Source organism: Oryctolagus cuniculus, chromosome 21 (assembly GCF_051225735.1).
Source record: "Oryctolagus cuniculus isolate XC-2025 breed Fujian yellow rabbit chromosome 21, ASM5122573v1, whole genome shotgun sequence".
Lineage (NCBI taxonomy): Eukaryota > Metazoa > Chordata > Mammalia > Lagomorpha > Leporidae > Oryctolagus > Oryctolagus cuniculus.
The window spans coordinates 48,346,620-48,373,376 of record NC_142887.1 but is presented as its reverse complement, the minus strand read 5'-3'; the positions used below and the strand labels follow the sequence as shown (position 1 = coordinate 48,373,376).

The 26,757-nt window shown below is 40.0% G+C and overlaps 1 long non-coding RNA gene across 6 annotated transcripts in view; it reads right to left on the bottom strand.

Moving 5' to 3' along the window:
* Positions 1 to 26,757, bottom strand: part of LOC149119988 (uncharacterized) — a 342,369-nt gene that overhangs the window by 262,543 nt on the left and 53,069 nt on the right. Inside the window, exon 1 of one of the 6 annotated variants that reach the window (XR_016226965.1) lies at positions 16,797 to 17,057. The exons of 2 other annotated variants lie outside the window; for them this stretch is intronic. This is a non-coding gene — a long non-coding RNA (uncharacterized LOC149119988). Of the gene's footprint in view, positions 1 to 14,408; positions 14,563 to 14,985; positions 15,171 to 16,217; positions 16,387 to 16,796; positions 17,058 to 26,757 lie in introns of those variants that run through there. 3 more of the 6 variants (XR_016226962.1, XR_016226951.1, XR_016226960.1) reach the window with 3 other exon arrangements.

Below are 26,757 nucleotides of genomic sequence, written 5' to 3'. Positions count from 1 at the left end.
TTCTAAGCTTCAAACACCTATGTGTTGTGTTTTTTATTTCATAATGGCTACTCTGTCCAAACTCTAGTTTATATTGCGTCAGAATACAAAATTTGGGAAGGAAGAAGGCAAAACCAACTCAGACCCAGAAAACATTCAGAAAATGTGGATCAAAAAACAACAACGCTGAGGCACCCAAAACCTTTAAAGCAAGACAGAATTGTAGCAAACCAATAGCTGTGCCCTGATTGAAAAAGAACCTTCCTCTTGTGCCCTGAACCCAATATGCCAGCATCAAAACCAAAGCTCACATCAGAAAATTCATTACAAACCATGATAAAAAGAAAAATGAGAAAATAGCCAAGGAAATGCAAGAATCCATAATGATATTGGGCTTGATTCAGTCACAACGAAACCGGCTGTTCCCAGATCCATCCACCCTTCCAGCTGACTGCCTGTGGACTTCTGAATGAATTAAGCTGAAAATCGCAGTGAAACTCAGTTTGGAGACTATTAATATCTGTCACCTCAGCCAAAGTGTTCCATTTTATTTTCCAAAACACAAAAACTCACCTTAGTCGTGTTACCTGTAGATTTCTAAGCTTCCAACGCCTATTTGTTGTGCTTTTAATTTCATAATGGCTACTCTGTCTAAACTCTTGTTTATATTTCTTCAGAATACAAAATTTGGGAAGGAAGAAGGCAAAACCAACTCAGACCCAGAAAACATTTAGGAAATTGCCGCTCAAGTAACCAAAAGTCAGCTGAGGCACCCAAAACAAGGACAGCAAGCCAGAATTGGAGCAAGCCAACAGCTGTGCCCTGATTGAAAAAGAACCTTCCTCTTGTGCCCTGAACTCAATATGCCAGCCTCAAAACTAAAGCTCACATCAGAAATTTCATTACAAACCATGATAAATAAGGGAAATCTAAGAAAGCCAAAGAAATGCAAGAGTCCTTTGTGATATTTGGCTGGATTTAGACAGAAGGAAACTGGCTGTTTAAAGATTCATCCCCCCCTTCCACAGACTGAGTTTGGAATTCTGACTCAATTCACCTCAAAATCGCACTCACACTCAATTTGGAGGGAATTACTATCTGTCCCCTCAGCAGAAGTGTTCCATGTAATTTTCCAAAACACAGAAACTCATCTTGCTCATGTTGCCTGTAGATTTCTAATCCTGAAAGGGTAATTTGGTGTGTTTTTTTTTTCTTTCATAATGGCTACTCTGTCCAAAATCTTGCTTATATTGCATCACAATACAAAATTTGGGAATAAGAAGGCAAAACCAACTCAGACCCAGAAAACATTTAGGAAATTGCTGCTCAAGAAACCTCAAATCAGCTGGGGCACCTAAACCAATGACAGCAAGCCAGAATTGGAGCAAGCCAACAGCTGTGCCCTGATTGAAAAAGAACCTTCCTCTTGTGCCCTGAACTCAATATACCAGCCTCAAAACCAAAGCTCACATCAGAAAATTCATTACAAACCATGATAAATAAGAAAAAAGAGAAAAAAGGCAAAGAAATGCAGGAGTTCTTAGTAATATTGGGCTTGATTTATTGCCATGTAAACGGCTGTTTCCAGATTCATCCGCACCTCCCAGCTGAGTATCTGTGGTTTCTGACTGAATTAACCTGAATATCGCAGTGAAACTCGGTTTGGAGGCAATTAATATCTGTCACCTCAGCCAAAGTGTTTCATTTTATCTTCCAAAACTCAAAAACTCACCTTAGTCTTCTTACCTGTAGATTTCAAAACTTCAAATGCCTATTTGTTTTGTTTTTTATTTCATAATGGCTACTCTGCCCAAGCTCTTGTTTGTATTGCGTCAGAATACAAAATTTGGCAAGGAAGAAGGCAAAACCAACTCAGACCCAGAAAACATTTAGGAAATTGCCACTCAAGAATCCAAAAGTCAGCGGAGGAACCTACAACAATGACAGCAAGCCAGAATTGGAGCAAGCCAACAGCTGTGCCCTGATTGAAAAAGAACCTTCCTCTTGTGCCCTGAGCTCAATATAGCAGATTCAAAACCAAAGCTCATATCAGAAAATTCATTACAAACCATGATAAATAAGAAAAATGAGAAAAAAGCCAAAGAAATGCAGGAGTTCTTAGTAATATTGGGCTTGATTTATTGCCATGTAAACGGCTGTTTCCAGATTCATCCACACCTCCCAGCTGAGTGTCTGTGGTTTCTGACTGAATTGACCTGAAAATCGCAGTGAAACTCGGTTTGGAGGCAATTAATATCTGTCACCTCAGCCAAAGTGTTCCATTTTATTTTCCAAAACTCAAAAACTCACCTTAGTCTTCTTACCTGTAGATTTCTAAGCTTCAAATGCCTATTTGTTGTGTTTTTTATTTCATCATTGCTACTCTGTCCAAACTCTTGTTTGTATTGCGTCAGAATACAAAATTTGGGATTAAGAAGGAAAAACCGTGTCAGACCCAGAAAACATTTAGGAAATTGCCACTCAAGAAACCAAAAGTCAGCTGAGGAACCCACAACAATGACAGCAAGCCAGAATTGGAGAAAGCCAACAGCTGTGCCCTGATTGAAAAAGAACCTTCCTCTTGTGCCCTGAACTCAATATGCCAGCCTCAAAACCAAAGCTCACATCAGAAAATTCATTACAAATCATCATAAATAAGAAAAAAGAGAAAAAAGCCAAAGAAATGCAAGAATCCATAATCATAGTGGCTTGAATTAGTTGCAAGGAAACCCGCTGTTCCCGGATTCATCCACCCCTCCAGCTGACTGCCTGTGGAATTCTCACTGAATTAACCTGAAAATCGCAGTAAGACTCAGTTTGGAGGCAATAATATCAGTCACCTCAGCCAAAGTGTTCCATTTGATTTTCCAAATCACAAAAACTCACCTTGGTCGTGTTACCCTTAGATTCATAAGCTTCAAACGCTAATTTGTTGTTGTTTTTTTTTTTTTATATCATGATGGCTACTCTGTCCAAACTCTTGTTTGTATTGCGTCAGAATACAAAATGTGGGAAGGAAGAAGGGAAAACCAACTCAGACCCAGAAAACATTTAGGAAATTGCCGCTCAAGAAACCACAAATCGGCTGAGGCACCCAAAACCTTGAAAGCAAGACAGAATTGGAGCAAGCCAACAGCTGTGCCCTGATTGAACAAGACCATTAATCCAGTGCCCTGAACTCCATATTCCATCCTCAAAACCAAAGCTCACATCAGAAAATTCATTAGAAACCATGATAAATAAGGGAAATCTGAGAAAGCCAAAGAAATTCAAGAGTCCTTTGTGGTATTTGGCTGGATTTAGACACAAAGAAACTGGCTGTTTCCGGATTCATCCCCCCCTTCCACAGACAGACTTTGGAATTCTGATTGAATTCACCTCAAAATCGCACTCACACTCAATTTGGAGGGAATTAGAATCTGTCCCCTCAGAAGAAGTGTTCCATGTCATTTTCCAAAACACAGAAACTCATCTTGGTCGTGTTGCCTATAGATTTCTAATCCTGAAAGGGCAATTTGCTGTGTTTTTTTTTCTTTCATAATGGCTACTCTGTCCAAATCTTGCTTATGTTGCATCAGAATACAAAATTTGGGAATAAGAAGGCAAATCCGACTCAGACCTAGAAAACATTTAGGAAACTGCAACACAAGAATCCACAAATCAGCTGAGGCACCCAAAACAATGACAGCAAGCAGAATTGCAGCAAGACAACAGCTGTGCCCTGATTGAAAAAGAACCTCCCTCTTGTGCACAAAAATTCAATATGCCAGCCTCAAAACCAAAGCTCACATCAGAAAATTCATTACAAACCATGATAAATAAGGGAAATCTGAGAAAGCCAAAGAAATTCAAGAGTCCTTTGTGGTATTTGGCTGGATTTAGACACAAAGAAACTGGTTGTTTAAAGATTCATCCCCCCCTTCCACAGACAGACTTTGGAATTCTGATTGAATTCACCTCAAAATCGCACTCACACTCAATTTGGAGGGAATTAGAATCTGTCCCCTCAGCAGAAGTGTTCCATGTCATTTTCCAAAACACAGAAACTCATCTTGGTCGAGTTGCCTGTAGATTTCTAATCCTGAAAGGGCAATTTGCTGTGTTTTTTTTTTTTTTTCTTTCATAATGGCTACTCTGCCAAAATCTTGCTTGAATTGCATCAGAATACAAAATTTGGGAATAAGAAGGCAAAACCAACTCAGACCCAGAAAACATTTAGGAAATTGCCGCTCAAGAAACCACAAATCGGCTGAGGCACCCAAAACAATGACAGCAAGCCAGAATTGCAGCAAGCCAACAGCTGTGCCCTGATTGAAAAAGAACCTTCCTCTTGTGCCCTGAGCTCAATATACCAGCCTCAAAACCAAAGCTCACATCAGAAAATTCATTACAAACCATGATAAATAAGAAAAATGAGAAAAAAGCCAAAGAAATGCAGGAGTTCTTAGTAATATTGGGCTTGATTTATTGCCATGTAAACGGCTGTTTCCAGATTCATCCACACCTCCCAGCTGAGTATCTGTGGTTTCTGACTGAATTAACCTGAATATCGCAGTGAAACTCGGTTTGGAGGCAATTAATATCTGTCACCTCAGCCAAAGTGTTCCATTTTATCTTCCAAAACTCAAAAACTCACCTTAGTCTTCTTACCTGTAGATTTCAAAACTTCAAATGCCTATTTGTTTTGTTTTTTATTTCATAATGGCTACTATGCCCAAGCTCTTGTTTGTATTGCGTCAGAATACAAAATTTGGCAAGGAAGAAGGCAAAACCGACTCAGACCCAGAAAACATTTAAGAAATTGCCACTGAAGAATCCAAAAGTCAGCGGAGGAACCTACAACAATGACAGCAAGCCAGAATTGGAGCAAGCCAACAGCTGTGCCCTGATTGAAAAAGAACCTTCCTCTTGTGCCCTGAGCTCAATATACCAGTCTCAAAACCAAAGCTCACATCAGAAAATTCATTACAAACCATGATAAATAAGAAAAATGAGAAAAAAGCCAAAGAAATGCAGGAGTTCTTAGTAATATTGGGCTTGATTTATTGCCATGTAAACGGCTGTTTCCAGATTCATCCACACCTCCCAGCTGAGTGTCTGTGGTTTCTGACTGAATTAACCTGAAAATCGCAGTGAAACTCGGTTTGGAGGCAATTAATATCTGTCACCTCAGCCAAAGTGTTCCATTTTATTTTCCAAAACTCAAAAACTCACCTTAGTCTTCTTACCTGTACATTTCTAAGCTTCAAATGCCTATTTGTTTTGTTTTTTATTTCATCATTGCTAGTCTGTCCAAACTCTTGTTTGTATTGCGTCACAATACAAAATTTGGGAATAAGAAGGAAAAACCGTGTCAGACCCAGAAAATATTTAGGAAATTGCCACTCAAGAAACCAAAAGTCAGCTGAGGAAACCACAACAATGACAGCAAGCCAGAATTGGAGAAAGACAACAGCTGTGCCCTGATTGAAAAAGAACCTTCCTCTTGTGCCCTGAACTCCATATGCCAGCCTCAAAAGCAAAGCTCACATCGGAAAATTCATTACAAACCATGATAAATAAGAAAAATGAGAAAAAAGCCAAAGAAATGCAGGAGTTCTTAGGGATATTGGGCTTGAATTATGGCCATGTAAACGGCTGTTTCCAGATTCATCCACACCTCCCAACTGAGTGTCTTTGGTTTCTGAATGAATTAACAAAAAAATCGCAGTGAAACTCGGTTTTGGAGGCAATTAATATCTGTCACCTCAGCCAGAGTGTTCAATTTTACTTTCGAAAACACAAAAACTTACCTTGCTCGTGTTACCTGTACATATATAAGCTTCAAACGCATATTTGTTGTGTTTTTTATTTCATAATGGCTACTCTGTCCAAACTCTTGTTTGTATTACGTCAGTATACAAAATTTGGGAAGGAAGAAGGCAAAACCAACTCAGACCCAGAAAACATGTAGGAAATTGCCACTAAAGAAACCAAAAACAGCTGAGGCACGCAAAACAATGACAGCAAGCCAGAATTGCAACAAGCCAACAGCTGTGTCCTGTTTGAAAAACACCATTGATCCGGTGCCCTGAACTCAATATGCCAGCCTCAAAACCAAAGCTCACATCAGAAAATTCATTACAAACCATGATAAATCAGAAAAATGAGACAAAAGCCAAAGAAATGCACGAGTTCTTAGTGATATTTGGCTGGATTTAGACACAAGGAAACTGGCTGTTTAAAGATTCATCCCCCCCTTCCACTGACTGACTTTGGAATTCAAATTGATTTCACCTCAAAATTGCACTCACACTCAATTTGGAGGGAATTAGAATCTGTCCCCTCAGCAGAAGGGTTCCATGTCATTTTCCAAAACACAGAAACTAATCTTGATCATGTTGCCAGCAGATTTCTAATCCTGAAAGGGCAATTTCTGTGTTTTTTTTTTTCTTTCATAATGGCTACTCTGTCCAAATCTTGCTTGTATTGCATCAGAATACAAAATATGGGAATAAGAAGGCAAAACCGACTCAGACCCAGAAAACATTAAGGAAATTGCCGCTCAAGAAACAACAAAACGGCTGAGGCACCCAAAACAATGACAGCAAGCCAGAATTGGAGCAAGCCAACAGCTGTGCCCTGATTGAAAAAGAACCTCCCTCTTGTGCCCTGAACTTAATATTGCAGCCTCAAAACCAAAGCTCACATCAGAAAATTCATTACAAACCATGATAAATAAGAAAATGGAGAAAAAGCCAAAGAAATGCAAGAATCCATAATGATAGTGGGCTTGATTTAGTTGCAAGGAAACCGGCTGTTTCCAGATTCATCCACAGCTCCAGCTGACTGCCTGTGGAATTCCGACTGAATTAACCTGAAAATCGCAGTAAGACTCAGTTTGGAGGCAATAATATCAGTCACCTCAGCCAAAGTGTTCCATTTTATTTTCCAAATCACAAAAACTCACCTTGGTCATGTTACCCTTAGATTTATAAGCTTCAAACGCTAATTTGTTGTTGTTGTTTTTTTTTTTTATTTCATAATGGCTACTCTGTCAAAACTCTTGTTTGTATTGCGTCAGAATACAAAATGTGGGAAGGAAGAAGGGAAAACCAACTCAGACCCAGAAAACATTTAGGAAATTGCCGCTCAAGAAACCACAAATCAGCTGAGGCACCCAAAACCTTGAAAGCAAGATAGAATTGGAGCAAGCCAACAGCTGTGCCCTGATTGAACAAGACCATTAATCCAGTGCCCTGAACTCCATATTCCATCCTCAAAACCAAAGCTCACATCAGAAAATTCATTACAAACCATGATAAATAAGGGAAATCTGAGAAAGCCAAAGAAATTCAAGAGTCCTTTGTGGTATTTGGCTGGATTTAGACAGAAGGAAACTGGCTGTTTCCGGATTCATCCCCCCCTTCCACAGACTGACTTTGGAATTCTGACTCAATTCACCTCAAAATCGCACTCACACTCAATTTGGAGGGAATTAGAATCTGTCCCCTCAGCAGAAGGGTTCCATGTCATTTTCCAAAACACAGAAACTCATCTTGGTCGTGTTGCCTATAGATTTCTAATCCTGAAAGGGCAATTTGCTGTGTTTTTTTTTTCTTTCATAATGGCTACTCTGTACAAAATCTTGCTTATGTTGCATCAGAATACAAAATTTGGGAATAAGAAGGCAAATCCGATTCAGACCCAGAAAACATTTAGGAAACTGCAACACAAGAATCCACAAATCAGCTGAGGCACCCAAAACAATGACAGCAAGCAGAATTGCAGCAAGACAACAGCTGTGCCCTGATTGAAAAAGAACCTTCCTCTTGTGCCCTGAACTCCATATTGCAGCCTCAAAACCAAAGCTCACATCAGAAAATTCATTACAAACAATGATAAATAAGAAAAATCAGAAAAAAAGCCAAAGAAATGCAAGAATCCATAATGATATTGGGCTTGATTTAGTCGCAAGGAAGCCAGCAGTTCCCGGATTCATCCACCCCTCCAGCTGACTGCCTGTGGAATTCTCACAGAATGAACCCGAAAATCACAGTGAAACTCCGTTTGGAGGCAATTAATATCTGTCACCTCAGCCAAAGTTTTCCATTTTATTTTCCAAAACAAAAAAACTCACTTTGGTCGTGTTACCTGCAGATTTAAAATCTTGAAACGCCTATTTGTTGTGTTGTTTATTTCATAATGGCTACTCTGTACAAACTCTTCTTTGCATTGCATCAGAATACTAAATTTGGGAAAGAAGAAGGCAAAACCAACTCAGACCCAGAAAACATTTAGGAAATTGCCGCTCAAGAAACCACAAATCAGCTGAGGCACCCAAAACCTTGAAAGCAAGACAGAATTGGAGCAAGCCAACAGCTGTGCCCTGATTGAACAAGACCATTAATCCAGTGCCCAGAACTCCATATTGCAGCCTCAAAACCAAAGCTCCCATCAGATAATTCATTACAAACCATGATAAATAAGGGAAATCTGAGAAAGCCAAAGAAATTCAAGAGTCCTTTGTGGTATTTGGCTGGATTTAGACAGAAGGAAACTGGCTGTTTCCAGATTCATCCCCCCCTTCCACAGACAGACTTTGGAATTCTGATTGAATTCACCTCAAAATCGCACTCACACTCAATTTGGAGGGAATTAGAATCTGTCCCCTCAGCAGAAGTGTTCCATGTCGTTTTCCAAAACACAGAAACTCATCTTGGTCGCGTTGCCTGTAGATTTCTAATCCTGAAAGGGCAATTTGCTGTGTTTTTTTTTTTTTCTTTTATAATGGCTACTCTGCCAAAATCTTGCTTGTATTGCATCAGAATACAAAATTTGGGAAGGAAGAAGGCAATACCGACTCAGACCCAGAAAACATTTAGGAAATTGCCGCTCAAGAAACCACAAATCGGCTGAGGCACCCAAAACAATGACAGCAAGCCAGAATTGGAGCAAGCCAACAGCTGTGCCCTGATTGAAAAAGAACCTTCCTTTTGTGCCCTGAACTCAATATACCAGCCTCAAAACCAAAGCTCACATCAGAAAATTCATTACAAACCATGATAAAGAAGAAAAATGAGAAAAAAGCCAAAGAAATGCAGGAGTTCTTAGTAATATTGGGCTTGATTTATTGCCATGTAAACGGCTGTTTCCAGATTCATCCACACCTCCCAGCTGAATGTCTGTGGTTTCTGACTGAATTAACCTGAAAATCGCAGTGAAACTCGGTTTGGAGGCAATTAATATCTGTCACCTCAGCCAAAGTGTTCCATTTTATCTTCCAAAACTCAAAAACTCACCTTAGTCTTCTTACCTGTAGATTTCAAAACTTCAAATGCCTATTGGTTTTGTTTTTTTTTTCATAATTGCTACTCTGTCCAAACTCTTGTTTGTATTGCGTCAGAATACAAAATTTGGGAAGGAAGAAAGCAAAACCAACTCAGACCCAGAAAACATTTAGGAAATTGCCACTCAAGAAACCAAAAGTCAGCTGAAGAACCCACAACAATGACAGCAAGCCAGAATTGGAGAAAGACAACAGCTGTGCCCTGATTGAAAAAGAACCTTCCTCTTGTGCCCTGAACTCAATATACCAGCCTCAAAACCAAAGCTCACATCAGAAAATTCATTACAAACCATGATAAAGAAGAAAAATGAGAACGAAGCCAAAGAAATGCAGGAGTTCTTAGGGATATTGGGCTTGAATTATGGCCATGTAAACGGCTGTTTCCAGATTCATCCACACCTCGCAACTGAGTGTCTTTGGTTTCTGAATGAATTAACAAAAAAATCGCAGTGAAACTCGGTTTTGGAGGCAATTAATATCTGTCACCTCAGCCAGAGTGTTCAATTTTACTTTCGAAAACACAAAAACTTACCTTGCTCGTGTTACCTGTACATATATAAGCTTCAAACGCATATTTGTTGTGTTTTTTTTATTTCATAATGACTACTCTGTCCAAACTCTTGTTTGTATTACATCAGAATACAAAATTTGGAAAGGAACAAGGCAAAACCAACTCAGACCCAGAAAACATTTAGGAAATTGCCGCTCAAGAAACCACAAATCAGCTGAGGCACCCAAAACCTTGAAAGCAAGACAGAATTGGAGCAAGCCAACAGCTGTGCCCTGATTGAACAAGACCATTAATCCAGTGCCCAGAACTCCATATTGCAGCCTCAAAACCAAAGCTCCCATCAGAAAATTCATTACAAACCACGATAAATAAGGGAAATCTAAGAAAGCCAAAGAAATTCAAGAGTCCTTTGTGGTATTTGGCTGGATTTAGACACAAAGAAACTGGCTGTTTCCAGATTCATCCCCCCCTTCCACAGACTGAGTTTGGAATTCTGATTGAATTCACCTCAAAATCGCACTCACACTCAATTTGGAGGGAATTAGAATCTGTTCCCTCAGCAGAAGTGTTCCATGTCATTTTCCAAAACACAGAAACTCATCTTGGTCGCGTTGCCTATAGATTTCTAATCCTGAAAGGGCAATTTGCTGTGTATTTTTTTTTCTTTCGTAATGGCTACTCTGCCAAAATCTTGCTTGTATGGCATCAGAATACAAAATTTGGGAATAAGAGGCCAAACCGACTCAGACCCAGAAAACATTTAGGAAATTGCCGCTCAAGAAACCACAAATCGGCTGAGGCACCCAAAACAATGACAGCAAGCCAGAATTGGAGCAAGCCAACAGCTGTGCCCTGATTGAAAAAGAACCTTCCTCTTGTGCCCTGAGCTCAATATACCAGCCTCAAAACCAAAGCTCACATCAGAAAATTCATTACAAACCATGATAAAGAAGAAAAATAAGAACAAAGGCAAAGAAATGCAGGAGTTCTTAGTAATATTGGGCTTGATTTTTTGCCATGTAAACGGCTGTTTCCAGATTCATCCACACCTCCCAACTGAGTGTCTTTGTTTTCTGAAAGAATTAACAAAAAAATCGAGGTGAAACTCGGTTTGGAGGCAATTAATATCTGTCACCTCAGCCAAAGTGTTCCATTTTATCTTCCAAAACCCAAAAACTCACCTTAGTCTTCTTACCTGTAGATTTCAAAACTTCAAATGCCTATTTGTTTTGTTTTTTATTTCATAATTGCTACTCTGTCCAAACTCTTGTTTGTATTGCGCCAGAATACAAAATTTGGGAAGGAAGAAGGCAAAACCAACTCAGTCCCAGAAAACCTTTAGGAAATTGCCGCTCAAGAAACCAAAAGTCAGCTGAGGAACCCACAACAATGACAGCAAGCCAGAATTGGAGAAAGACAACAGCTGTGCCCTGATTGAAAAAGAACCTTCCTCTTGTGCCCTGAACTCAATATGCCAGCCTCAAAACCAAAGCTGACATCAGAAAATTCATTACAAACCATGATAAACAAGAAAAATGAGAAAAAAGCCAAAGAAATGCAAGAATCCTTAATGATATTGGGCTTGATTTAGTCGCAAGGAAACCGGCTGTCCCCAGATTCATCCATACCTCCAGCTGTCTGCCTGTGGAATTCTGACTGAATTACCCTGAAAATCGCAGTGAAACTCAGTTTGGAGTCAATTAATATCTGTGACCTCAGCCAAAGTGTAACATTTTTTTTTCCAAAACACAAAAACTCACCTTGGTCATGTAACCTGTAGATTTTTAAGCTTCAAATGCCCATTTGTTGTGTTTTGTATTTCATAATCGGTACTCGGCCCAAACTCATGTTTGTATGGCGTCAGAATACAAAATTTGGGAAGGAGGAAGGGAAAACCAAATCAGACCCAGAAAACATTTAGGAAATTGCCGCTCAACAAACAAAAATTGAGCTGAGGCACCCAAAACAATGACAGCAAGCCAGAATTGGAGCAAGCCAACAGCTGTGCCCTGTTTGAAAAAGACCATTCCTCCAGTACCCTGAAGTCCATATTCCAGCCTCAAAACCAAAGCTCACATCAGAAAATTCATTACAAACCATGATAAATAAGGGAAATGAGAAAAAGCCAAAGAAATGCAAGCCTGTGGAATCCTAACTGAATTAACTGAATTAATCTGAAAATCGCAGTGAAACTCGGTTTTGGAGGCAATTAATATCTGTCACCTCAGCCAGAGTGTTCATTTTTAATTTCGAAAACAAAAAATCATACCTTGTTCTTGTGACCAGTACATATATAAGCTTCAAACGCATATTTGTTGTGTTTTTTTATTTCATAATGGCTACTCTGTCCAAACTCTTGTTTGTATTACGCCAGATTACAAAATTTGGGAAGGAAGAAGGCAAAACCTACTCAGAGCCAGAAAACATGTAGGAAATTGCCGCTCAAGAAACCACAAATGGGCTGAGGCACCCAAAACCTTGAAAGCAAGCCAGAATTGGAGCAAGCCAACAGCTGTGCCCTGATTGAACTAGACCATTAATCCAGTGCCCTGAACTCCATATTCCAGCCTCAAAACCAAAGCTCACAAAAAAAAAATCATTACAAACAATGATAAATAAGGGAAATCTGAGAAAGCCAAAGTAATTCAAGAGTCCTTTGTGGTATTTGGCTGGATTTAGACAGAAGGAAACAGGCTTTTTCCGGATTCATCCCCCCCTTCCACAGACTGACTTTGGAATTCTGACTCAATTCACCTCAAAATCGCACTCACACTCAATTTGGAGGGAATTAGTATTTCTCCCCTCAGCAGAAGTGTTCCATGTCATTTTCCAAAACACAAAAACTCATCTTAGTCGTGTTGCCTGTAGACTTCTAATTCTGAAAGGGCAATTTACTGTGTTTTTTTTTTTTTTTTCTTTCATAATGGCTACTCTGTCCAAAATCTTGCTTGTATTGCGTCAGAATACAAAATTTGGGAATTATAAGGCAAATCCGACTCAGACCCAGAAAACATTTAGGAAACTGCAGAAAAAGAATCCACAAATCAGCTAAGGAATCCAAAACAATGACAGCAAGCAGAACTGGAGCACACCAACAGCTGTGCCCTGATTGAAAAAGAACCTTCCTCTTGTGCCCTAAACTCAATATGCCAGCCACAAAACCAAAGCTCACATCAGAAAATTCATTTCAAACCATGATAAATAGGAAAAATCAGAAAAAAGCCAAAGAAATGCAAGTTTTCTTAGTGATATTGGGCTTGATTTATTCCTAAGTAAACAGCTGTTTCCAGATTCATCCACAACTCCCAGCTGAGTGAATAGGGATTCTGACTGAATTCACCTCAAAATGGCAGTGAAATTCAGTTTGGAGACAATTGATATCTGTCACCTCAGCCAAAGTGTTCCATTTTATTTTCCAAAACAAAAAAACTCACTTTGGTCATGTTTCCTATAGATTTCAAAGCGTCAAACGCCTATTTGTTGTGTTTTTTATTTCATAATGGCTACTCTGTCCAAAATCTTGCTTGTATTGCATCAACATACAAAATTTCGGAAGGTAGAAGGCAAAGCCAACTCAGACAAAGAAAACATTTAGGAAATTGCCACTCAAGAAACCAAAAGTCAGCTGAGGCTCCCAAAACCATGACAGCAAGCCAGAATTGGAGCAGGCAATCAGCTGAGTCCTGATTGAAAAAGGCCATTCTTCCGGTACCCTGAACTCCATATTCCAGCCTCAAAACCAAAGCTCACATCAGGAAATTCATTACAAACCACGATACATAAGAAAAATGAGAAAAAAGCCAAGAAATGCAAGAAAACATAATGATATTGAGCTGGATTTAGTTGCAAGGAAACCGGCTGTTCCCGGATTCATCCAACACTCCAGCTGACTGCGTGTGGAATTCTGACTGAATTAACCTGAAAATTGCAGTGAAACTCAGTTTGGAGGCAATTAATATCTGTCACCTCAGCCAAAGAGTTCCATTTTATTTTCCAAAACACAAAAACTCACCTTGGTCTTGTTACCTGTAGATTTCCAAGCTTCAAATGCCTATTTGTTGTGTTGTTTATTTCATAATGGCTACTCTGTCCAAACTCTTCTTTGCATTGCATCAGAATACAAAATTTGGGAATAAGAAGGCAAATCCAACTCAGACGCAGAAAACATTTATGAAATTGCCACTCAAGAAACCACGAATCTTCTGAGGCATCCAAAACAATGACAGCAAGCCGGAATTGGAGCAAACCAACAACTGTGCCCTGATTGAAACAGAACCATCCTCTTGTGCCCTGAACTCAATATGCCAGCCTCAAAACCAAAGCTCACATCAGAAAATATATTACAAACCATTACAAATAAGAAAAATGAGAAAAAAGCCAAAGAAATGCAAGAATCCATAATGATATTGGGCTTGATTTAGTCTAAAGGAAACCGGCTGTTCCTGGATTCATCCACCCCTCCAGCGGACTGCCTGTGGAATTGTGACTGAATTCACCTGAAAATCGCAGTGAAACTCAGTTTGGAGGCAATTTATATCTGTCACCTCAGCCAACGTGTTCCATTTGATTTTCCAAAACACAAAACCTCACCTTGGTCATGTTACCTGTAGATTTCTAAGCTTCAAATGCCTATTTGCTGTGTTTTTCATTACAAAATGGCTGCTCTGCCCAAACTCTTGTTTGTATGGCGTCAGAATACAAAATTTGGGAAGGAAGAAGGCAAAACCAACTCAGACCCTGAAAACATGCAGGAAATTGCTGCTCAAGAAACCAAAAGTCAGCTGAGGCACTTAAAACAATGACAGCAAGCCAGAATTCGAGCAGGCCAACAGCTGTACCCTGTTTGAAAAAGGCCATTCCTCCGGTGCCCTGAACTGCATATTGCAGCCTCAAAACCAAATCTCACATCAGAAAATTCATTACAAACCTTGATAAATAAAAAATGAGAAAAAAGCCAAAGAAATGCAAGAATCCATAATGATATTAGGCTTGTTTTATTCGCATGGAAACCGGCTGCTCCCAGATTCATCCACCCCTCCAGCTGACTGCCTGTGGAATTCTGACTGAATTAACCTGAAAATCGCAGTGAAACTCAGTTTGGTAGCAATTAATATCTGTCACCTCAGCCAAAGCGTTCCATTTTATGTTCCAAAACACAAAAACTCACCATGGTCGTGCTACCTGTAGATTTCTAAGCTTCAAAATCCTATTTCTTGTGGTTTTTATTTCATAATGGCTACTCTGCCCAAACTCTTGTTTGTATGGCATCAGAAAAGATACTTTGGGAAGGCAGACAGCAAAACCAACTCAGACCCAGAAAACCCATAATGATATTGGGCTGGATTTATTCGCAAGGATACCGGCTGTGCCCAGATTCATCCACCCCTACAGCTGACTGCCTGTGGAATTGTGACTGAATTCACCTGAAGTCAGCCGCGGCACCCAAAACAATGACGGGAAGCAAGAATTGGAGCAGGCCAACAGCTGTGCCCTGTTTGAAAAAGACCATTCCTCTTGTGCCCTGAACTCCATATGCCAGCCTCAAAACCAAAGCTCACATCAGAAAATTCATCACAAACCATGATAAATAAGAAAAAGGAGAAAAAACCCAAAGAAATGCAAGAATCCATAATGATATTCAGCTTGATTTCGTCACAAGGAAACCGGCTGTTCCCGATTCATCCACCCCTCCATCGGACTGCATGTGGAATTCTGACGGAATTCACCTGAAAATCGCAGTGAAACTCAGTTTGGAGGCAATTACTATCTGTAACCTCAGCCAAAGTGTTCCATTTGATTTTCTAAAACACAAAAACTCACCTTGGTCGTATTACCTGTAGATTTCTAAGCTTTAAACGCATATTTGTAGTGTTTTTTATTTCATAATGGCTACTCTGCCGAAACTCTTGTTTGCATGCCATCAGAAAAGAAAATTTGGGAAGGAAGAAGGCAAAACCAACTCAGACCCAGCAAACATTTAGGAAATTGCCGCTCAAGAAACCAAAATTCAGCTGAGGCACCCAAAGAAATGACAGCAAGCCAGATTTGGAGCAGATCAACAGCTATGCCCTGTTTGAAAAAGAGTATTCCTCCGGTACCCTGAACTCCATATGCCAGCCTCAAAACCAAAGCTCACATCAGAAAATTCATTACAAACCATGATAAATAAGTAAAATGAGAAAAAAGCCAAAGAAATGCAAGAATCCATAATGATATTGGGCTTGATTTAGTCGCAAGGAAACCGGCTGTTCCCAGATTCATCCACCACTCCTGCTGACTGCCTGTGGAATTCTGACTGAATTAACCAGAAAATCGCATTGAAACTCACTTTGGAGGCAATATATATCTGTGACCTCAGCCAAAGTATTCCATTTGATTTTGCAAAACACAAAAACTCACCTTGGTCATGTTACCTGTAGATTTCTAAGCTTCAAACGCCTATTTGTTGTGTTTTTTCTTTCATAATGGCAACTCTGTCCAAACTATTGGTTGTATCGTGTCAGAATACAATATTTGGGAAGGAAGAAGGCAAAACCAACTAAGATCCAGAAAACATTTAGTAAATTGCCACTCAAGAAACCCAAAGACAGCTGAGGCACCCAAAACAATGACAGCAAGCCAGAATTGGAGCAAGCCAACAGCTGTGCCCTGATTGAAAAAGAACCTTCCTCTGGTGACCTGAACTCAATATGCCAGCCTCAAAACCAAAGCTCACATCAAAAAATTCATTACAAACCATGATAAATAAGAAAAATGAGAAAAAAGCGAAAGAAATGCAAGAATCCATAATGATATTGGGCTGGATTTAGTCGCCAGGAAACCGGCTGTTCCCAGATTCATCCACCACTCCTGCTGACTGCCTGTGGAATTCTGACTGAATTAACCAGAAAATCGCATTGAAACTCACTTTGGAGGCAATATATATCTGTGACCTCAGCCAAAGTGTTCCATTTGATTTTCCAAAACACAAAAACTCACCTTGGTCGTGTTACCTGTAGATTTCTAAGCTTCAAACGCCTATTTGCTGTGTTTTTCATTACAAAATGGCTACTCTGCTCAAACTCTTGTTTGTATTGCATCAGAATACAAAATTTGGGAAGGAAGAAGGCAAAACCAACTCAGACGCAGAAAACATTTAGGATATTGCCGCTCAAGAAACCACAAATCATCTGAGGCTCCCAAAACAATGACAGCAAGCCAGAATTGGAGCAGGCCAAGAGCTGTGCCCTGTTTGAAAAAGACCATTCCCAGCCGGCTCCCTGGCTCATTAAGCTAATCCTCCACCTAGCGGCCCCAGGACACCAGGTTCTAGTCCCGGTCTGGGTGCGGATTCTGTCCCGGTTGCCCCTCTTCCAGGTCAGCCCTCTGCTGTGGCCAGGGAGTGCAGTGGAGGATGGCCCAAGTGCTGGGGCACTGCACCCCATGGGAGACCAGGAAAAGCACCTGGCTCCTGGTTCCTGCAATCGGATCAGCGCGGTGCGCCCGCCGCAGCCCACTGGCCGCGGCGGCCATTGGAGGGTGAACCAACGGCAAAGGAAGAAATTTCTCCCTGTCTCTCTCTCTCACTGTCCACTCTGCCTGTCAAGAAAAAAAAAAAAAAGGAAAAAGACCATTCCCCCGGATCCTGAACTCCATATTGCAGCTTCAAAGCCAAAGCTCACCTCAGAAAATTCATTACAAACCATGATAAATAAGAAAAATAAGAAAAAGGCCAAAGAAATGCAAGAATCCATTATGATATTGGGCTTGATTCACTCGAAGGAAACAGGCTGTTCCAGGATTCATCCACCCCTCCAGCTGACTGCCTGTGGTATTCTGACTGAATTAACCTGAAAATCACAGTGAAACTCAGTTTGGAGGCAATTAATATCTGTCACCTCAGCCAAAGTGTTCCATTTGATTTTCCAAAACACAAAAACTCACCTTGGTCGTGTTACCTGTAGATTTCTAAGCTTCAAACGGCTATTTGTTGTGTTTTTAATTTCATAATACCTACTCTGTCCAAACTCTTGTTTGTATTGCGTCAGAATACAAAATTTGGGAAGGAAGAAGGCAAAACCAACACAGACCCAAAAAACATCTAGTAAATTGACACACTAGAATCCACAAATTTGCTGAAGCACTCAAAACATTGACAGCAAGCCAGAATTGGAGGAGGCCAACAGCTGTGCCCTGATTGAAAAGAACCATCCTCTTGTTCCCTGAACCCAATACGCCAGCCTTAAAACCAGAGCTCACATCAGAAAATTTATTACAAACCATGATACATAAGAGAAATGAGAAAAAGCCAAAGAAATGCAAGAATCCATAATTATATTGGGTTGATTTAGTCGCAAGGAAACCGGCTGTTCCTGGATTCATCCACCCCTGCAGCTGAATGCCTGTGGAATTCTGATGGAATTAACCTGAAAATCGCAGGGAAACTCAGTTTGGAGGCAATTAATATCTGTCACCTCAGCCAAAGTGTTCCATTTTCTTTTCCAAAACACAAAAACTCACCTTGGTCGTGTTACCTGTAGATTTCTGAGCTTCAAACGCCTATTTGTTGCACTTTTTATTTCATAATAGCTACTCTGTTCAAACTCTTGTTTGTATTGCATCAGAATACAAAATTTGGGAAGGAAGAAGGCAAAACCAACTCAGACCCAGAAAATATTTAGGAAATTACTGCTCAAGGAACCAAAAGTAAGCTGAGGCATGCAGAACAATGACAGCAAGACAGAATTGGAGCAAGCCAACAGCTGTGCCCTGATTGAAAAAGAACCATTCTCTTGTACCCTGAAATCCATTTTGCAGCCTCAAAACCAAAGCTCACATCAGAAAATTCATAACAAACCATGATAAATAAGGGAAATGTGAAAAAGCCAAAGAAATGCAAGAGTCCTTTGTGATATTTGGCTGGATTTAGACACAAGGAAACTGGCTGTTTCAGGATTCATCCCACCCTTAAACAGACTGACTTTGGAATTCTGATTGAATTCACGTCAAAATTGCACTCACACTCAATTTGGAGGAAATTAGTATCTGTCCCCTCAGCAGAAGGGGTCCATGTCACTATCCAAAACAAAGAAACTCATCTTGATTGTGTTGCCTGTACAGTTCTAATCCTGAAAGGCCAATTTGCTTTTTTTTTTTTCTTTCATAATGGCTACTCTGTAAAAATCTTGCTTGTATTGCATCAGAATACAAAATTTGGGAATAAGAAGGCAAAAGTAACTCAGACCCAGAAAACATTTAGGATATTGCCACTCAAGAATCCACAAATCAGCTGAGGCACCCAAAACAATGACAGCAAGCCAGAATTGGAGCATGCCAACAGCTGTGCCCTGATTGATAAACAACCCTCCTCTTGTGCCCTGAACTCAATATGCCAGCTTAAAACCAAAGCTCACATCAGAAAATTCATTACAAACCATGATAAATAAGAAAAATGAGAAAAAGCCAAAGAAATGCAAGAATCCATAATGATATTGGGCTTGATTTAGTCGCAAGGAAATCGGCTCGTCCAAGATTCATCCCCCCCTCCAGATGACTGCCTGTGGAATTCTGACTGAATTAACCTGAAAATCACAGTGAACCTCAGTTTGGAGGCAATTACTATCTGTCACCTCAGCCAAAGTGTTCCACTTTATTTTCCAAAACACAAAAACTCACTTGGTCTTGTTACCTGTAGATGTATAAGCTTCAAACGCCTATTTGTTGTGTTTTTTATTTCATAATGGCTACTCTGTCAAAACTCTTGTTTGTATTGCCTCAGAATACAAAAATTGGGAAGGAAGAAGGCAAAACCAACTCAGACCCCGAAAACATTTAGGAAATTGCCGCTCAAGAAACCAAAATCAGCTGAGGCACCCAAAACAATGACAGCAAGCCAGAAGAGGAGCAAGCCAACAGCTGTGCCCTGATTGAAAAAGAACCTTCCTCTTGTGCCCTGAACTCAATATGCCAGCCTCAAAACCAAAGCTCACATCAGAAAATTCATTACAAACCATGATACAAAAGAAAAATGAGAAAAATCCAAAGCAATGCAAGAATCCATAATGATATTGGGCTTGATTTAGTCACAAGGAAACCAGATGTTCCCGGATGCATCCACCCCTCCAGCTGACTGCCTGTGGAATTCTGACTGAATTAACCTGAAAATTGCAGTGAAACTCAGTTTGGAGGCAATTACTATCTGTCACCTCAGCCAAAGTGTTCCATTTGATTTTCGAAAACACAAAATCTCACCTTGGTCGTGTTACCTGTAGCTTCAAATGCCTATTTGTTGTGTTTTTTATTTCATAATGGCTACTCTGTCCAAACTCTTGTTTGTATTGCGTCAGAATACAAAATTTGGGAAGGAAGAAGGCAAAACCAACTGAGACCCAGAAAACATTTAGGAAATTGCCGCTCAAGAAACCACAAATCGGCTGAGGCACCCAAACCAATGACAGCAAGCCAGAATTGGAGCAACCCAACAGCTGTGCCCTGATTGAAAAAGTTCCTTCCTTTTGTGACCTCAACTCAATATGCCAGCCTAAAAACCAAAGCTCACATCAGAAAATTCATTACAAACCATGATAAATAAGAAAAATGAGAAAAAAGCCAAAGAAATGCAAGAATCCATAATGATATTGGACTTCATTTAGTCACAAGGAAACCGGCTATTACCGGATTCATCCACCCATCCAGCTGACTGACTGTGGAATTCTGACTGAATTAAGCTGAATGGAGGCAGTTAATATCTGTCACCACAGCCAAAGTGTTCCATTTTATTTTCCAAAACACAAAATCTCACCTTGGTCATGTTGCCTGTAGATTTCTAAGCTTCAAATGCCTATTTGTTGTGTTTTTTATTTCATAATGGCTACTCTGTCCAAACTCTTGTTTATATTGTGTCAGAATACAAAATTTGGGAAGAAAGCAGGCAAAACCAACTGAGACTCAGAAAACATTTACCGAATTTCCGCTCAAGAAACCAAAAGTCAGCTGAGGCACCGAAAACAATGAAAGCAAGCCAGAACTTGAGCAAGCCAACAGCTGTGCCCTGATTGAAAAAGACCATTAATCCAGTGCCCTGAACTCCATATTGCAGTCTCAAAACCAAAGCTCACATCAGAAAATTCATTACAAACCATGATAAATAAGAAAAATGAGAAAAAAGCCAAAGAATTGCAAGAATCCATAATGATATTGGGCTTGATTTAGTCGAAAGGAAACCGGCTGTTCCCAGATTCATCCACCCCTCCAGCTGACTGCCTGTGGATTTCTGACTGAATTAACCTGAAAATCACAGTGAAACTCTGTTTGGAGGCAATTAATATCTGTCACCTCAGCCAAAGTGTTCCATTTGATTTTCCAAAACACAAAAACTCACCTTGGTCGTGTTACCTGTAGATGTATAAGCTTCAAACGCCTATTTGTTTTGTTGCTTATTTCATAATGGCTACTGTAAACAAACTCTTGTTTGTATTGCATCAGAATACAAAATTTGGGAAGAAAGAAGGCAAAATCAACTCAGACCCAGTAATCATTTAGGAAAATGCCGTTCAAGAAACCAAAAGTCAGCTGAGACACCCAAAACAATGACAGCAAGCCAGAAGTGGAGCAAGCCAACAGCTCTGCCCTGTTTGAAAAAGACCATTCCTCCGGTGCCCTGAACTCCATATTGCCGCCTCAAAAGCAAAGCTCACATCAGAAAATTCATTACAAACCAGGATAAATAAGGGAAATGTGAAAAAAACAAAGAAATGCAAGAGTCCTTTGTGATATTTGGCTGGATTAAGACACAAGGAGACCGGCTGTTCCCGGATTCATCCACCACTCCAGCTGACTACCTGTGGAATTCTGACTGAATTAACCTGAAAATCGCAGTGAAACTCAGTTTGGAGGCAATTAATATCTGTCACCTCAGCCAAAGTGTTTCATTTGATTTTCCAAAACACAAAACCTCACCTTGGTCATGTTACCTGTAGATTTCTAAGCTTCAAATGCCTATTTGCTGTGTTGTTTACTTCATAATGGCTACTGTGCCCAAACTCTTGTTTCTATTGCATAAGAATACAAAATTTGGGAAGGAAGAAGGCAAAACCAACTGAGAATCAGAATACATTTAGGAAATTGCCGCTCAAGAAACTGAAGGACACTGAGGCACCCAAAACCTTGAAAGGAAGACAGAATTGGAGTAAGCCAACAGCTGTTACCTGATTGAAAAAGACCATTCCTCTGGTGCCCTGAACTCCATCTTGCAGGTTCAAAACCAAAGCTCACATCAGAAAATTTATTACAAACCATGAAAAATAAGAAAAATCCTAAAAAATCCAAAGAAATTCAGGAGTTCTTAGTGATATTGGGCTTGAATCATTCCCTTGTTAATGGCTGTTTCCAGATTCATCCATACCTCCCAGCTGAGTGTCTGTGGTTTCTGACTGAACTCAGCTGAAAATCGCAGTGAAACTCGGTTTGGAGGCAATTAATATCTGTCACCTCAGCCAAAGTTTTCATTTTATTTTCCAAAACACAAAAACTCACCTTGGTCGTGTTACCTGTAGATTTCTAAGCTTCAAACACCTATTTGTTGTGTTTTTTATTTCATAATGGCTACCGTGCCCAAACTCTTGTTTGTATTGTGGCAGAATACAAAATTTGGGAAGGAAGAAGCCAAAACCAACTCAGACCCATAAAACATTTAGGAAATTGCCGCTCAAGAAACCAAAAGTCAGCTGAGGCACCCAAAACAATGACAGCAAGGCAAAATTGGAGCAAGGCGACAACTGTGCCCTGTTTGAAAAAGACCATTCCTCCTGTGCCCTGAACTCCATATTCCAGCCTCAAAACCAAAGCTCACAGCAGAAAATTCATTACAAACCATGATAAATAAGGGAAATGTGAAAAAGCCAAAGAAATGCAGGAGTCCTTTGTGATATTTGGCTGGATTCAGACACAAGGAAACTGGCTGTTCCCAGATTCATACCCCCTTCCACAGACAGACTTTGGAATTCTGATTGAATTCACCTCAAAATCGCACTCACACTCAATTTGGAGGGAATTAGGATCTGTCCCCTCAGCAGAAGGGTATCATGTCATTTTCCAAAACACAGAAACTCATCTTGGTCGAGTTGCCTGTAGATTTCTAATCCTGAAAGGGCAATTTGCTGTGTTATTTTTTCTTTCATAATGGCTACTCTGTCAAAATCTTGCTTGTATTGCATCAGAATACAAAATTTGGGAAGGAAGAAGGTAAAACCGACTCAGACCCAGAAAACATTTAGGAAATTACCGCTCAAGAAACCACAAATCGGCTGAGGCACCCAAAACAATGACAGCAAGCCAGAATTGGAGCAAGCCAACAGCTGTGCCCTGATTGAACAAAACCATTAATCCAGTGCCCTGAACTCCATATTCCAGCCTCAAAACCAAAGCTCACAAAAAATATTCATTACAAACAATGATAAATAAGGGAAATCTGAGAAAGCCAAAGAAATTCAAGAGTCCTTTGTGGTATTTGGCTGGATTTAGACAAAAGGAAACTGGCTGTTTAAAGATTCATCCCCCCCTTCCACAGACTGACTTTGGAATTCTGACTCAATTCACCTCAAAATCGCACTCACACTCAATTTGGAGGGAATTAGTATCTGTCCCCTCAGCAGAAGTGTTCCATGTGAATTTCCAAAACACAGAAACTCATCTTGGTCGTGTTGCCTATAGATTTCTAATCCTGAAAGGGCAATTTACTGTGTTTTTTTTTTTCTTTCATAATGGCTACTCTGTCCAAAATCTTGCTTGTATTGCGTCAGAATACAAAATTTGGGAATAAGAAGGCAAATCCGATCAGAACCAGAAAACATTTAGGAAACTGCAGAAAAAGAATCCACAAATCAGCTGAGGCACCCAAAACCATGACAGCAAGCCAGAATTGGAGCAAGCCAACAGCTGTGCCCTGATTGAAAAAGAACCTTCCTCTTGTGCCCTAAACTCAATATGCCAGCCTCAAAACCAAAGCTCACATCAAAAAATTCTTTTCAAACCATGATAAATAGGAAAAATCAGAAAAAAGCCAAAGAAATGCAAGTTTTCTTAGTGATATTGGGCTTGATTTATTCCTAAGTAAACAGCTGTTTCCAGATTCATCCACAACTCCCAGCTGAGTGAATAGGGATTCTGACTGAATTCACCTCAAAATGGTAGTGAAATTCGGTTTGGAGACAATTAATATCTGTCACCTCAGCCAAAGTGTTCCATTTTATTTTCCAAAACAAAAAAACTCACTTTGGTCATGTTACCTATAGATTTCCAAGCTTCAAACGCCTATTTGTTGTGTTTTTTCTTTCATAATGGCTACTCTGTCCAAAATCTTCCTTGTATTGCATCACATACAAAATTTGGGAAGGTAGAAGGCAAAGCCAACTCAGACACAGAAAACATTTAGGAAATTGCCACTCAAGAAACCAAAAGTCAGCTGAGGCACCCAAAACCATGACAGCAAGCCAGAATTGGAGGAGGCAATCAGCTGAGTCCTGATTGAAAAAGGCCATTCTTCCGGGACCCTGAACTCCATATTCCAGCCTCAAAACCAAAGCTGACATCAGGAAATTCATTACAAACCACGATACATAAGAAAAATGAGAAAAAAGCCAAGAAATGCAAGAATCCATAATGATATTGAGCTGGATTTAGTCGCAAGGAAACGGGCTGTTCCCGGATTCATCCACCCCTCCAGCTGACTGCCTGTGGAATTCTGACTGAATTAACCTGAAAATCGCAGTGAAACTCAGTTTGGAGGCAATTAATATCTGTCACCTCAGCCAAAGTGTTCCATTTTATTTTCCATAACACAAAAACTCACCTTGGTCGTGTTATCTGTAGATTTCTAAGCTTCAAACAACTATGTGTAGTGTTTTTTATTTCATAATGGCTGCTCTGGCCAAACTCTTGTTTGTATTGTGTCAGAATACAAAATTTGGGAAGGAAGAAGGCAAAACCAACTCAGACCCAGAAAACATTTAGGAAATTGCCGCTCAAGAAATCACAAATCAGCTGAGGGACCCAAAAAAATGTCAGGATGCCAGAATTGGAACACGCCAACAGCTGTGCCCTGATTGAAAAAGAACCTTCCTCTTGTGCCCTGAACTCAATATGCCAGCCTCAAAACCAAAGCTCACATCAGAAAATTCATTACAAACCATGATAAATAAGAAAAATCAGAAAAAAGCCAAAGAAATGCAGGAGTTCTTAGTGATATTGGGCTTGATTTATTCTCTTTTTGCTGGCTGGTTGCAGATTCATCAACCACTCCCAGCTGAGTGTCTGTGGTTTCTGACTGAATTAACATGAAAATCGCAGTGAAACTCGGTTTGGAGGAAATTAATATCTGTCACCTCAGCCAAAGTGTTCCATTTTATTTTCCAATACACAAAAACTCACCTTGGTCATGCTACCTGCAGATTCCTAAGCTTCAAACGCAATTTGTTGTGTTGTTTATTTCATAATGGCTACTGTGCCCAAACTCTTGTTTGTATTGTGTCAGAATGCAAAATTTCAAAAGGGAGAAGGCAAAACCAACTCAGACCCAGAAAACATTTAGGAAATTTTCACTCAAGAAACCAAAAGTCAGCTGAGGTACCCAAAACAATGACAGCAAGCCAGAATTGGAGCACGCCAACAGCTGTGCCCTGATTGAAAAAGAACCTTCCTCTTGTGCCCTGAACTCAATATGCCAGCTTCAAAACCAAAGCTCACATCAGAAAATTCATTACAAACCATGATACATAAGAAAAAAGAGAAAAAAGCCAAAGAAATGCAAGAATCCCTAATTATATTGGGCTTGATTTAGTCGCAAGGAAACCGGCTGTTCCCGGATTCATTCGCCCCTCAAGCTGACGGCCTGTGGAATTCTGACTGAATTAACCTGAAAATCGCAGTGAAACTCAGTTTGGAGGCAATTAATATCTGTCACCTCAGCCAAAGTGTTCCATTTGATTTTCCAAAACAGAAAAACTCACCTTGGTTGTTTTACCTGTAGATGTCTAAGTTTCAACATCCTATTTGTTGTGTGTTTTATTTCATAATGGCTACTCTGTCCAAACTCTTGTTTGTATTGCATCAGAATACAAAATTTGGCAAGGAAGAAGGCAACACCAAATCAGACCCAGAAAACATTTAGGAAATTGCCGCTCAAGAAGCCAAAAGTCACTGAGGCACCCAAAACAATGACAGCAAGCCAGAAGAGGAGCAAGCCAACAGCTGTGCCCTGATTGAAAAAGAACCTTCCTCTTGTGCCCTGAACTCAATATGCCAGCTTCAAAACCAAAGCTCACATCAGAAAATTCATTACAAACCATGATAAATAAGAAAAAAGAGAAAAAAGCCAAAGAAATGCAAGAGTACTTTGTGATATTTGGCTGGATTTAGACACAAGGAAACTGGATGTTTCCAGATTCATCCCCCCCTTCCACAGACTGACTTTGGAATTCTGATTGAATTCACCTCAAAATCGCACTCACAATCATTTGGGAGGGAATTAGAATCTGTCCCCTCAGCAGAAGCGTTCTATGTCATTTTCCAAAACACAGAAACTCATCTTGGTCGTGTTGCCTGTAGATTTCTAATCCTGAAAGGGCAATGCGCTTTTTTTTTTTCTTTCATAATGGCTACTCTCCAAAATCTTGCTTGTATTGCATCAGAATACAAAATTTCGGAATAAGAAGGCAAAACCGACTCAGACCCAGAAAACATTTAGGAAATTGGCACTCAAGAAACCACAAATCGGCTGAGGCACCCAAAACAATGACAGCAAGCCAGAAGTGGAGCAAGCCAACAGCTGTGCCCTGATTGAAAAAGAACCTTCCTCTTGTGCCCTGAACATAATATGCCAGCCTCAAAACCAAAGCTCACATCAGAAAATTCATTACAAACCATGATAAATAAGGGAAATGTGAAAAAGCCAAAGAAATGCAAG